Source organism: Rattus norvegicus, chromosome 18 (assembly GCF_036323735.1).
Source record: "Rattus norvegicus strain BN/NHsdMcwi chromosome 18, GRCr8, whole genome shotgun sequence".
Taxonomy (NCBI): domain Eukaryota; kingdom Metazoa; phylum Chordata; class Mammalia; order Rodentia; family Muridae; genus Rattus; species Rattus norvegicus.
In genome coordinates, this window is record NC_086036.1 from 8543414 (window position 1) to 8559362 (window position 15949).

Sequence of the window (15949 nt, forward strand, 5' to 3'; positions counted from 1 at the left end):
TGAGTAAAATTTTCTACTATTATTTCCCTTTTCTAAATAAGTGTTTCAAAAATATAAGAAAATCTTTAGGTAAAGAAGGGGGAGAAGACTAATTATTAAAAATCATAAATTATGCTGTGAAAATTAAATAATGGTTCTGTAGATATGAAAGAAGTACAAATTCTCCATGTGAATACTTTAATGCCTAGAACTACTGGAGTCCTTTCTAACTTAGAAGACCTAGGGCCTAGAGTTGAATAAGACACAAAGGAAACTGCAGACTAATATCCCTATGAACTGTAATTAAAATTTTTTCAATAAATTCCTGATGAGCTAGAAGCATAGTAGAAAGATTATGCAATGTGACCAAACAGTGTTTTTTCCTGGACTTCAAGATGCTTGACAGAATTACAGGCCAATCCCAGATGCCTTTTCATCCTTCCTCCTGAACAGGAGCCGCCTGGTGCCTTGCCTCCTTTGTGACTCAGTCAACTGCACGTTTTGTTCTTCAGGTTTGAAGCCAAGCTAGGAGTTTGATCACTTCAACATGCAGATCAAATGGTTCAGTTTAATGAAAGAAAGCAGACAGTTTAACAATGTTGGTAATCAGAGAGCAACTAGTCCAGGCCCAGAGCCTCTCATAAATTTTATAACTATATCCTTTCTTTGTGAATATACTAGGTAGCACTTTCCTTTCCCCACATTCTTTTTATGCAGAAAAGAAGAAACATTTTCTTCTCTATATACATTGGACTGAACATCCAGATCTTTATAGTTTTCTTTGGAATCGTAATCTGTAGGGGCTGTACATCCTTCACTGATGGGATGTTTCCTCTTATGGGTTTGACTAGACAAAATAACCATGTGCCACATTCATAAATGAGTTGGAAAACATTCCCACATAATAATCTCAACCGATTCATAAAATCATCATTTGACAATGTTTCAACATCCTTAGTTCATGTAAATGCTTAACAAAATAGACATAGTTGATAGCTATCTAAGCACAATAAATGCATGTAAGAAGGGAAACTTCAGAAAATTATCACACTCATTTGTGAAAGAATGATAGTTTTCCCTCTAGGATCAATAATATATTTCTATTCACCAAATTCTTAGAAATTTTAGTAAGAAAAATTAGGTAAGATAAAGACATAAAAACCATCAAAATTGGAAAAGGAAATGATAAATTTTCACTACTCACCTGTGATGTGATCTTAGATCTAGAAAACTCCTGCAGAGACCATATGCAATCTGTTGGAACTAATTGAATTCAGGGATGGAAGAATGATAAACTCAACATAAAATTAATTGCATTTCTATACTCTAGTCTTGAAAAATCCAAAAAGGAAGTTATTGAAGAAATTCTATATGCAATAACAAATCTCAGAGGAGTTTACTAGGATAATGAAGAACTTGAATGATAAAATCTACAAATGTTAAAAATAAGATATCTATGAACACATTTTATATTTCTCAGTTGAAATAATTAATAATATTGATATACCAATATCAAAAGAAGATAATAGATTTGGTGAAAAATGATTTGATTTTGCAGAAATCAAAACTGAAAGTCTTTTTCTATTAATTAAATAATTTATTTATTCACTTTACATCCCAATATCAGCACCCCTTCTACTCCCAGTACCCTGTCACATAGATCTTCCTCCATTTCCCCTCCCCTTCTCCTGTGAGAAGGGGGAGCCCCCACTGCTTCATGTCTCATGCCCAAGTCCCTACTGCCAGCACATCAAGTCATGCATGACTAGGCACATTCTCTCCCACTGAGGCCAGACAAGGTAGCCCAGATAGAAGAAGGATCCACAAGCAGGCAACAGATTCAGAGAGATCCCAGGCTTCAGTTGTTGTAGGATCCTGTGTGAATGATAATTATGTTATGTTTGCAGACAACTGCCTTCTGAGAGCTCCACCTAGCATCCAATTGAAATAGCTACAGAGACTCAAAGCCAAACATTAGCTGGAGTTTGGGAGGCGTGTGAAAGAGTTGGGGGAAGGACTGAGGAACCTTCAGGAGGACAAAGACTCTACAGAAAGATTAACTAAGTCAACTAACCTGAACCCTTGGAGGATCCTAGAGATTGAACCATCAACTAAGGTGCAAGAATGGGGTAGAGTTAGGGCCTGCACATATGTAGCAGGAAGTGGCCCCTTCAGGGTCCATATCTCTCACTGGTAGGAATCTCAGCCCACATAGCACCCCGAGACCTCACAACTCTCCTGCCCAAGTCTCTGGCATGTCCTGTGACTAAGTATAGACAACCTATATACTCTTTTCTTTTTTCTGTGTGAGCATAAATGTTAATCAGTTTTCCTAGTGATCCAGTCTTCCTTAAAATAGAACTAGCTCAGATCACTTATTTCCATCAAGACTTGTATTGTCCAAAAGAGTCTGGGGAACAAGTAACTGATTGAAGAGACAGTCAAGCAAATGGGAGAAAATCCTTGTCAACTAACCACTTGATAGAGACTTAATATCTACAATGCTCAAAGAACTAAAAAGACTAAAATAACTAGGAATCAAACAATCTAATCACCAAATGGGATAAAGAGATGAACAAACCTTTTTCAAAAGATGAAGTGTATAATTCACCAGTGAGCATAAAAAGTGACCAATCTCATCATCCATCAGAAAAATACAAGTAAGAACAGGTTTGAGATTCATTTTACCTCAGCCAGAATGACAGTCTTAAGAAAATGTGTCACAATACATGCTGGTGAGGGTACGGCAAAGAGAATTTCTATACACTTCCATAGGGAACAAAGAATTTTCCATCTAATGTGGAAATTAGTATAAAGATGTTTCCAAACTCTATCCAAAACGGGATTGGTCTAACCTCTTACTTTCTTCTGGACTCCCAGTCGTTATACCATGGATGTTGCTCATCAGTATGTGTTACTGCACTGATGACAATAGCAGGATATGGAACCAGTTTATGTTTCTGTCAACAGACGTGTGATACAAGGAAGCATGGCATGTCTATGCATTAAAATTCAGCCATAAAGAAGACTAAAATTATGCGATTTTCAGGAAACCAGATAGAATCAGAGATTCTTAAATAAAATGAGTTAAGTGAGTGCCAGAAAGACAAATGTGATGTTTTTTCTCGTTTGTGGCTCTGAGATCTTCTATCTAAACCTATAATAACACTTGCATATATATGCACACAAAAGTAGAATCAGCGCTGTTTAGGAGAAGGAATGGAAACTACAGGGATGTAGGAAAGAAAAAGAGAGAAGGCAGGATGTCAGGAAAGATGTGATTAAAGTTCATCACATATGTGTATGAAATATCTCTATGGAGTCATGTATGATGAGTAATGCCAATCAAAAATAGAGATAAGAGAGTCTGAGAATAATTTTGATAGATTAGGCAATACTTTTAAAAAATGATGGTAAGCTGTAGAGAAAGATGGCTCAGCACCGGCTTAGTGCTGAGTGCTCCTACAGAGAACCAGCAGTTTCCTGCTTGCACACCCAGCTCCCATCTGCCTGGAATTCCCGTTTCTGGGGCTGCAGTGCCCTTCTCTGGTCTTTGTGGGCTCTCGTACATGTATGATGTATGTAGACTCAGGCAGGTCACATAATCCACATAAATATAAATTAATGATGTAATTACTATAAAGGCAATGAATGTTTTTAGACTGCAATAATGCTATTGTTTTAATATTTGTTTAAATATGTATTATTTAGTGTGTGTGTCCAGCACATACATATGTATGTTTTATTTCCGTGGAAGTCAGAAGACAGTATCAAATCTCTTGACATGCGTTACAGAAGGTTGTAAGGTTATATCTCACCCCATGTGGGTGCCTGGAGTAAACTTGGATTTTCTGTAAGAGCAGCAAGACCTCTAAACTACTGAACTATCTCATTGCAACTTAGGGTGCTTAAAAAATCTGATGCCATACACGAGTTTTGGATATATCAGTTCTACCCATAATGACATGTGTTTTGAGTTCACACTGTATTGATTCTCATTTACACAGGTTATGGATTGATTAGATTTTAATGATGGGTCCCACCTTATATATTAAAAATATCAGCATAAGCCTTTCAGAATAAAACATTTTATAGGACATCCCTACATAGAATGAGTTACACAGCTATGCAACCAAATGGGATAAGATGAGTAGGTGTCAGCAATGCAATATCAGTACTATGAGAGTGGGAAGTATTATTCAGAGTTTCTTAGTAAAATTGCTTGTGACATTCAATTTGGTTTTATGGGGTTCATTTTGACAATATATTTAGGTGTTTGGCTTTAGATAGTTTCATAAAAATTCTAAATCTATACATTTTACGCACTGTCAATATAAGAGGGGAGCAGTGAATTTGATGAAACCATGCAGCATAGCCATGGCTTCTTGGAGGCAGAATGATAATGTTCCTTGTGAGGATACTTGTCCCAAGGCCAGAACTATGTTCTGAGATCTGCTCCAGCTGCATTTCTCCAGCTATAGAGGGTGAAACAATCCGAGAGTTGTTCAAAGGTCTTCAGCTTGCTATATGCTTTGATTCATGTGTGCCTTCCCTTATAACCCCTCACCTTTACTTCTTTTGTCAATTGTCCTGGGATCTGCCAGCTTCCTACCTTTCATCATAGGAAGACACCTATGGAGACACCGAAGGAGACACTAAGCTCTTCAGAACCAGTCTCAAAAATTTCCACTAAAAACTTACATAGGATTTGTAAGGGCTCAAGTGTATACCTATAGATAATTGAGATGTGACCAGAGCACGCAGTCATATAGTGTGCAAACTCCTCTCAGAAGCCCAAAGTATATGTGCATGTGTTATGGGAGTGTTGAGAACCAAATTCCCAGAAGTCCTTGGAATGGAAAAAAAACAATTGTAATCTACTGTGTCTTGTCAATTCACTGTATCCTTCAGATAAAGATGAGTCTCCTCATTTTACTCTGTTTAAGAAAAGTGATAGTGGCTCCAGCCAGGGATATGACATCTAAAGAGCATAATAGTCTCCCATGGGAATTAATTTTCATTTCCTACTCCAAGTTTAAAATCATTCTTTGTGTTCAAAGAAAGCTGGTCTCATTTCACTGAATAAAATGACTAACAATGCAACAAATGCAACAAACACACGCGTGTGCGCGCGCACACACACACATACACACACAGACACATACACAAACACACACAGACACACAGACTCACGCACATAAACACACAGACAGACACACACACAGACACACAGACACACACACAGACACACACACACACCGACACACAGACCCACACACACAGACACACATGCAGACACACACAGACACACACAGACACACACACACAGACACACACACACAGACACACACACACAGACACACAGACCCCCCCACACAGACACACACAGACACACACACACAAACACACACACAGACACACAGACACACACACACAGACACACAACACCGACACACAGACCCACACACACAGACACACACGCAGACACACACAGACACACACAGACACACACACACAAACACACACACAGACACACAGACACACACACAGACACACACACAGATACACACACACAGACACACAGACCCCCACACACAGACACACACGCAAACACACACAGACACACACACACAAACATACACACAGACACACACACAGACACACACACAGACACACAGACACACAGACACACATACAGACACACACACAAACACACACACAGACACACACACAAACACACACAGACACACAGACACACACAAACACACATACACACAGACACACACACAATTAAAGCAATAAGAAGATGCAGCTGCACACATTCACTCCTCTTCTTACAAGTACTAACATTATGGAAGTTGGTAATATGTAGGTTTATGTTTAAAGTAAGACTACACCCCAGGGGAGAAGACTAATATAAGCACAGAGGAATGTCACAGAGGTTTAAGACATAGCCACGTGTCAGTACAGATAAAGTATAAGGCAAAAAGAACACAAAGTTATAAAATCCATCAGTCTATGCATTAAATTGTACCTTGTGCAAGCAGGCATAATTATTTTGCAAAGGTCTCAAAAGAGCACAGGTTAAACTTTTTATAAGACTCTATCTCATTATATCACAATTTAAGTATCTCATAATAAGCACCAACAATATTGACACCTGAATTAATTAAATCATGTCAACTATGAAGTCCAACATATTCTGCACTTACACAAATCTAGGATGAATATTGTTTCTCAGGCCTGTGTTTGATCTACATGAGCATTTAGATTAAACTAAGAACTTGACAAGTTTCCTGAATGTTGCAGAGAGTGACGAGAAAGAATTTGCATAGAAGAATGATTTCAGTGGGACAGAATGCTTCTTTTCCAGGGTAAAGTAAAATGACCTTATTTATACAGCTCAAGAGGACTCTGGGACAGACTTAATTAAGTATATGAGAAGGGCTTTGTTTATCTTTTCTAGAACTAGATATTATGGGCAGCTTGTTTTATTATGTTATTATTGTAATAAGGCTACATTTTAATTTATGTATTTTTTCAGAATTTGGTCATTTGACAAATGAGACATGAAAATCTAAGCACACATTCCATGAGTGTCAGTATTCCAACATCAATGTTTAACCATTGATCTTGGGTTGAATATAAAATTTACATTTGAGTGGAAGCAGTTGTTTTCTACATAAATCTAGTTGTTCAAATGTTCTGCTACTACTCATAAAAATTCACATAATGGCAACCAATAAACTTCCTTTGGACCTTTCTAAAACATACTCTGTTTGCTCACTTAGCTGTTTATCCAAATAAAACAATTTGTCAATATGCTGAGTTCTAAATCATGTAGGTTATTCACATAACAAAAAAAGCAGCAGAATGATATGATATCATCATCTTGGAGAAGACATCAAATTAGAAGTTTTGTTTATAGCCCAATAAAGGGTAAGACTAGATTACAAAATTAATTACATGAATCAGAAGAGAGTACTTGTTGCCAAACTTAGGACCTTATACAATTTAAACACAGGACCTAACACTGTCCTATGTATCTAATTCCTTAGTGACTTTAATTTTCAAAGTTGATTTTTCATCATCCCGTATATGTGTCAATAATTCCAGAGTTGTAGGCTTTGCCTTTATTATCAGAGCAAAGATGGAGGAAATGATTTTGTTGTGTATTTTGACCCGTGTAGCTCTGGGTCATATTCAAATGAATTATGGCTAAAACTTTTGGTAAAGATTTGAATTATCTTCCACCTTCAACTACTTCCTCCTTCCTGTTAGATAAAAAATTCTCCTTATGGGCACATGGAATCCAATTTTGGGTTCATTTTGACAGTTAAGCATATAGTTCTTCTTTCTTTCTCATTATGGAAGTGTTCTAGTTAGTTTTTGCCAACTTGATACAGGCTAGAGTTACCTGTGAACAGACAGCCTCAACTGAAGATTTCCCTCTAGCAGACTGACCTGTTGTCCAAGTCTGTGGGGGAAATTTTTTGGTTATTTATTAATGTGGAAGGACCTAGGCCAGCATGGGCAGTGCCACCACTGAGACAAGTAGGGTAGTATATGAGCAAGGCATGGGAGGCCAACAGATCACATTCTTCCATGGTATCTGCTTACATTTCAGCCGTTAGATGTCTGCTTAAGTCCTTGTCCTGCCTTTACTTCACGATGGACTGAAAAGTACAAGATGACTTAAACCCTTTCCTTGTCAAGTTGGTTTTGGCCAGTTTTTACCACCTCAACTAAAAGTAAAGTAGTATGGAGTTGGGGAAGCCTTGGAAAGATTAATCTGTCATAACTGTTATTCCTGTTGTTTGCCTCTCATGCTCAGAAATTCTAGAAAGACCCCACCTTTCTTCTATCTCTGTGTGTTCAGTGACATTACTAAAAAATCTGCATTATGTTAACTGTTATGTCAAAAGAACACTGCAACTGCAATTCTCAGATATATTTCACTGGTGTTTTTCTAAACACAATCCATATTTCTGTGAAATTTCCTTATCATAACAAAACATCTGTTTTCAATCTGGAAACTTTCTTTTTCTTCCTCATGGAGTTTCCTGTGGATATTTAATACATGTATATGGTATTGCTCTTTGCTTTTTATTGTACATCAATATTTATTACATTGACATTCTTACCAGTTGAGTTATGGAACCAAAGTCATTATCTAACAATAGAAGAATAAATCATGAAAATGTAATATCTATACATAACACATTTTTTTAGCCATAAAGAAAAACATCATGTAATTTGCCAAGAAACAATATAGAAAGTGGAGTAAATTATATTAAAAGAATTGAGACAGCATCAGAGAGATAACACGTTTTTTCCTCATTATTTTGTCCCTTAGATTTTATACAGATATGTTATGAGAATATATGTGTAAGTATGCTGTGTGTGTGTGTGTGTGTGTGTGTGTGTAAAACTCTTTGCATGAGAACTATGTCAAGCTTAAATAATTTGGATCAGAAAATATACTTATCTTCAAGGCAGAGAGAGTTTGTAAAGACTCTATGTACTACCTAGAATCTATGTATTAGCATTAGTATTGTAAAGTTTTACTCTCTGGTTACTTTACAAATTGAAGCATTAAATACTTAGACCACCATATTCTTCTGGGATTTCCTGTCGTTTCCATTTCAAGAGGAATGTTCTTTCCCTTAGCGTTGGCGTCTTAGCATGATTCTGAATTAGAAGTGATGTTCTCTGTAGATATAGACATTATAGTTCACACTAAAAGGTTTGCCACGGACTTTGTTTCTTGACATAAATCAATGTTACATTTGATGGAAATTAAATGTTATAGATGAGGTCTAAGTGATAGTGACTAGAGTTAAATATTGCCAAACATGCGATGACAAAGGAATATTTTCTCAAATATGATTTTCAGCTCTTGCCCATTGAGAACGGGATACTGCACGGTTTTAGGAACTAGCTGCTAAATTTCCCTGTGGTTGGGCCACTTTCTGGAGTTGAATCAGGATGGGCCTGGGACAGGGTTTTCAGAACATCCCAGTGGTATTCAGGGATTGCTGGTGATTCAGCAGATACCTGAAAGGGAAATATTATTCAGCCAGTGTAATTCTTCAAAATTCTTAAAAATTATTTAAATTTCTACTTATACTCGATAGATATACTTATTCTTACCTTAAGTAGATAAAAATTCCCATGTGGGGAAAATTTTCCACAAATATTCCATCTGTGGGCAAGAGCTATCTCACAGGGAGTAAATATTGTCAAATCACAGCTAAAAATCTTTTAACATTAGTGACTCCACATTACATAAATGTGAAATCTCATTTCCATCACTGTCCTCCAACTGCTACAAAATTTTAGACTTTATTGGGACATCTAGGAAACTGATGGCATTTTCTTTATGTAAAAACAAAATTATATTCTTATCTTTCAGCATGATAAAAAGTTATTTTGGGCTTTGTCTCTACATATTTAAACTAAAATCGATACCCAGGAGGCAGGCGTTCTCATGTTCAAATGCATGCCACTTGAGCACCCTAGCAACTCTGCAGAAAGGACTTCAGCACCAGATATGACTGTTTCTATGTTATCATCAAATCGATATCCTATTAATTAATTGAGACCACAAGTTTCCAATATCAAACACATCCATTGTGTTCTTAAATCTGCAGCCTGAAACCAAAGGCAGAATTTTTGAGTCACAAAGCCCTCACTGATAGCACTTGGAAAATTCAAAGCTGTTCAGGGGATTTAAGGAGGCTCGCTTTCATTAATCTTGCTAGAAGTCTCACGTCTAAATCCCTATGCATTGCTTTTAAGGTTTGCTCAAAAATGAGTCGACATACAAAGTATGGACAAGTTATTCATTATGATTTCTACTTTGTAGTGTTCTGAAACTGCTTCTAAGTAATTTAGTACTGAGTTTCCTCTTTTATAAAAGATCAGAAAATACTTTCTACTGAAATGAAAGATTTGCTTTATGATAACATGATCTTTTACAAAGAGGGAAAACTAGATTTCATCCTCAGCTTGGTTAGAAAGGAAAATAGCAATAAAGTTTAATAAATGATAGCTGGGCTTTTGATCTCTGTTTCTTTTTACTTAAAAAAAAGATCGAAGCTTGGGAAATATATATATATATATATATACATATATATATATATTATATCTCCTTTGTGGAAATACAAGTTCTAATTGATAGAGTGTAAGCATAAAGTCATCAAACAGTTGTGGTGCAGAAAATGTATTTTGAGAGAGAAAAGATCCAAGGTTTACTTAACTTGCCTGTGTAGTAGAGATTTCAAGGTAGGTCAGGTCTACCTAAATCATTATACATCCAAGGTTTACATTGGGCTTTGTGTCAGCAGTGGTTGTTCTTCCTTGTTAGACTCTTCCTGAGGCAGTGGAAGGGGAAAACATTGGTGGGGGTATGAGTTTGTCTTCTGAGATATGTAGCACTGCTGTATAATAATAAAATGTTTACCTGTCTTAAGTTCAAGTCACTTGGTAGCTGACATACCTGTGTGAGTTCCTCTGAGGCAAGAAACTATTTAGCAAATCATCTTAAAACAACAGGAGATTAAGTGAAAAGATTTATTGTTGGTGCTCCTTTCTCTGGCTAATAATCAGCCAGAGAATAATAATCTATGGACAAACTTGTTAACTTTTTGTGGACCAGAAAGGAAGGAAAGTTAAAGAGTTAATATGCTATATACAGAGAAATATTACAGACACAAATACATGTAAACATTCATGCATCCATAGTCTGGCTGAGCCTAACCACTGTCAGCTACCAAGTGACTTAAACTTAAGACAGGTAAACATTTTATTACCATACAGCAACTGACACAATCATCTCCACACTTATTATGTATGTTTACACATACACCTACATACAAACATAGGAAAGCAGTTCTGTGCATTTGGATTGATGGATAGGTATGGGGCAAAGATATCCAAGCAAAAACCACTTAACCAACAATTTTATTTCTTTCCTTTGGTCTTCTTATACCTTTTTAGACAAAAAGTTCTTTAGAAAATTATTTCAGCGATAAAATGTTACATAAAATGGGAGTTACAGAAGGATGTTGATACTGTTCAAAGAAGTATTTTATTATAATATACTCATTAAAAGCTGAAAACAAGAGTTTTTGTCTTATCACAGTATACACATGTGACTTTATTCTTGGACCTAAATGTTTTTCCTTGAACACAAATTTGTCCCAGTCTATTTTTCTTTTTAGTGTAATTATGAGAGCTCATTGTATTTCTTATTATGCAGCCTTTACTTGCTATTTTGAGGAGTGGCTCCATTCTATTTTTGATTTAGTATTTATTGTATTTTTCTAGCAACTACGAACATCTCTAAAAACTTTCTTCCTAAACTTCTTTGAATCCAATCAGGAATTCTATAGAATTATTATCTATTTGTCTATAGAATATCACTATAAGATAGTACACCACCCTTGTTCTACAGAGATCTATCTGTTCAAAGGGGTGGACTATTAACAAATGATAGTTATATATTTAATAATAACAGGAAAATCATATTAGTAACAGGAATCTCTCCTAAAATAAATTCCTCCTGGTCTTGGCCTATCTGAGTAAAATTCATTGTGGACTCATCTCAGGAAGTGCATTTAATAGTTATTAACTTCTCCTTTGATGGCTCCTGATAGCTTTGTATACAATTTTTAAAGATCATGTGGTCAAGTTTTGAGAGTAATTATTTGGTAGTTGTTTGACGAACAGTTTGTGTGAGTGGAGAACATAGCCAGGCCAGCTAATCAGGACAATATTTCAGGCAGAAATTTAGGAGATGATGCGAAACTGAGAAAATGAATTTGTGCTTAACAATGTAGAGAAGAAAATATATCGAGGGCTCAAACTGAGTGTGATGGTGCAATGTCTCTGCCTGAGTGTGACACTGAGAGACCTTTAAGGGTGCTGTGGAAGAAACTGACTTAGTGTGGGTGCTGAGAAAAGGGGATAGTAGCAAGACTCTAGCACAGTGTGTTGTTTGGTTGAAAATAGAAGTGGGAAGAACATAAACTGGATGAGGAGATAATGACTTCCAAGTTAGTCATGAGCTCTCCGAGATCTGTTAGTAATTAATGAGTGAGTTTTGGCACTATGGGTTAAGATTTCAAGAGGCTCACAAACCGTAAGGCTAATAATAGTGAGAAAAAGAAAAGAATTTAAATCTTGGTAAAATTGATCAGAGAATCTTGGTGGTTTCTGAGGTTAGAAGAGCACTCTAGAAAGAGCATTAAAAATGGCTTCTGAGATAAGAAGAAAGCAAGAAAAGGGCAGCAAAATTAAAATTATACACAAATGACATCAAGGAATGCATAGGATTTAATGGTTTAAATAAGATGAAGTCATTAAATTTGATAATTATGAAGGTATCCTTACAGCACCGTGTGTGTGTGTGTGTGAGTGTGTGTGTGTGTGTGCTCCTTTTTGTGCAGATACTTAAGTGTGTACAGGTGTGTTTGTGTGTGTGTGTGTGTGTGTTTCTCTTTCTCTGTCTCTCTTTGTCTCTGTTTCTGTCTCTGTTTCTGTCTCTGTCTCTGTCTCTCTGTCTCTCTGTCTCTCTGTCTGTGTGTGTGTGTGTGTGTGTGTGTGTGTGTGTGTATGTGTGTGTGAAGTCAATGTCAAGTGTCATTATTCAGGTACCATCTAGCTTCTTTAACGAGATACTATCTCTCAGAGAAACCTGTGGCTTGCTGATTGGACTAAACTGGTCTGCAAACAGGCTATAGCCATTTGCTTGTCCTCCTAACCCTGGAATTACAAGGACATGTTACCATTTGTTTGTTTTGTATTTTTTGTTTTTTATATCATGGGTGTTTCAGAAAAAAAATAACAGCTCCTTAATGCTAGTGCACCCATCTCTTCACCCACCAAACTCCTTCTTATCCCACGTGAAGCATTTTAAATAAAGCTGTGGTGGAGATAAGAATATCCAGTGATTTAGGAGTGACCAAGGAGACAAATAAAAAAGAAATGATATTTAGTGAATGACCGGTACTTACAAATGGCTCAAAACAGATGCTTGGGGGTAATGACATGGAAAGGTAAAGACTGCGCTATAAAGAATATTCTGGAAAGGAAGAGAGAGTGGGTATATTTGGCGATACATCAGAGTCAAGTGGAAATAGTAGAACCCCTGAGCAAAGAGCACTGATATTGCAGTTGGTACAAGCTTTAAGAAATTGATTCATATTCCCCTATGATATAAAGTCAAGCAGAAGTATATGCTCAGAGCAATGTCTGTATCAGTCATGGGTCTGATTTGCTCCAAAAATAACCTCATTTCCTCAAAACAACACTATACAGAAGACTCTTTCTTGTTCTACATCATGTTTGGTATGAAGAGAGCTGGAGGCACTCATCACAGTCATTTAGGGACTTGGAATAACCGAGCACTGTCTTAGAAGCATTCTCAGGCATCACTGTGGAAGAAAGATTATACTGACAACTCCATATTACTTCTTATACTTTTGAAGTGAAAAATATTACCTCTTTTCACTGTTCACTGGCCCTAGGCATCAGACTCCAAATGATCATGGAAGGGCAACCATATTAAGTATCTGGAAAGGGAATTGTGAATTTTAAACTTTAGGACAGATCCCAACAAAAACTTAAACAAAATTCTACAATTCAGAAGACAGATGAGGTAGCAAAATGGGGTGAATTAACTTTTATCCAGTGTTATTATGCTTCTTGAAAGGCATATGATATTGAAATCCTCTCCCAGGAACACCTGTGAAAGGAAGTTCATAATCGTTTCTGGTATGTGTAATAAAATGAGACAATGAGCCTTTTCTGCTGTATTAGTAATGATTAGTTTCTTCTGCATGTGATAGGAATAAGGAATATGTTGTGGTCAAAATAAGGCAATATATTTTTTGTTTCTCTCAAAGTTGGATATAAGTCTTTAAACCTCTATGATTTTTCTGGTCCAGGTTTCTTCTATCTCACTTTTCCATCATCTTCAATGCTTGAATTCCCCTTGTTTTCCCCGGAGTGAAAACCCTCTGTTGCACTCATATATATCTAATGCAGCAAGAAACATATTCCCAGGTGTGTCAGCACTTCTGGGTATGTTACATGGACCAAATCAAAGATGCTAAAAATGTAAGGATGCTATATCCAGTTTTTATTTTGGGTGTTTGTAAGTTTAACTGACATTGATCATCCCATTTTGAACTAAGTAGTACAGAATTAGAGCACATAAATGCTTGTTTTACAGTCTGAGTTAGCCCTGTATAGAAGGCTTCTCTTTTCTGAGCGGAGGTTCCCTCTTCTTTGTAGAATTTTGGATATAGACCTAAATCAGGGAGTCCATGCTCAATATCCAGAATTTGCTAACTTTCTTTGTGTATCTGCATTTTGGGGACTGGAGTTAGAGGCTAATTATTTGATATGTAAGAGAATGAACGAGAGCATGGTGTTTGTTGCAAGTATAAAATATATTTTCATCTTTCATTTTTTGGCTACTTGCTAGCTTTGCCTTATGCACAGGTTTGGTAGGGTTGATAGTGAGATTAAAAATGTTTCATCAATGTTTTCGTTGCTTATGAGTTTAACCAACTCACTTATGAAGAACTTGGCTCCACGTGGAGTTTCTGCTATGAGCTCAAAATGCTCAGTGAATTTGGGGGAGCGATGAGAGTTTCTCATTTTTGTTTTATCTCTATTGTGGGAGCTGTAAGATGCGATGGAGTTTACTGCCAAGAGAGAGAAGAGACAAAATTCTGTGGAGCTACAAAAGCATGAGCAGTTGGCAGCTGTGTTTGACCCAGCATTGGAGTTGGCAAAAATCTCAGGAAACAGTAGCTGTCTTTTACTTTATACTGTTGGTTTTCATTTGCTCTTTGATAGAGTCTTTCAGCTTTGCACAACAGATGTTGGACTTATATTATTATTGTGTTGATAGCAGTAACAAACATTTGAATCTTAAGAGAATATATTACTCAGCTGAACTTGCCAAACATACATGAATTAAACATTTCTAGTGGTCCAGAAGTTCAGAGTTGTGGACAGTAAGAAGGTGGTTAGGAAACTGATGGTAGAGACTTCTGTGAGGTCACCCTTTCATTGTTCTTGTTTTTAAATTAGAATATGAGAGCTAGGCAGATGGCTGAGTGGAAAACATAATCACCATACAAGTGCATGGGCTAATGTTCCAGCCCCCAGAACACATGTAAAAATGAGATATGATAGTGGGCATCTGTGACTCCAGCATATCCAATGCAAAACAGAAGCATAGACGTCCCAGAAACACCAAGATAGCTTGTTGTATGCAATGGTGAAGAACAAGAAACTTTGTCTCAAACTGGAAGACAAGTAATAACTGACAGTGAAGATTTACATCTGCCCTCCACATATGTGCTATGGTATTTATATTCATACACGAACACTGATACCTGAATACACCTACACATGCTGTGGTGGATTAAATGAGATAAGCCCCATAATTTTTTCAGCATTTGAATACTTGGTCCCCAAAAGATGATGCAGTTTAGTGAGGCTTACAAGATTTGGATTTACTGGAAGAAGGATATCCCTGAGGGCAGGTTTTGAGGTTTAAGGGTACATTACCATCCCAGGTTTATTTTCTACCTCAGATCTGTGGCTTCATATGTAAGCACTTGACTCTTAGTTCTAAACTCCAGTTCATTCTTTAAATACCATATGTCAACTGTACCCATTATTTTCTAATTAAAATTTACTTTTCACCAATGCCTTAAATGAGTTATATGATATAATTAAATATTGTTTATATTCTTCATATTTTGACCAACTCAATTTCTTTTGTAATTTTATAGCTTTCCTGTACAAAAAATATTTATTCTATCAAACCTTCAAAGAAGACCTAATACCAATACTCTTCAAATTATTGCACATAATAGAAACAGAAGAAATATTACCCAATTCTTTCTGTAAAGTAACAGTTATGTTTATACATAAACCACAGAAA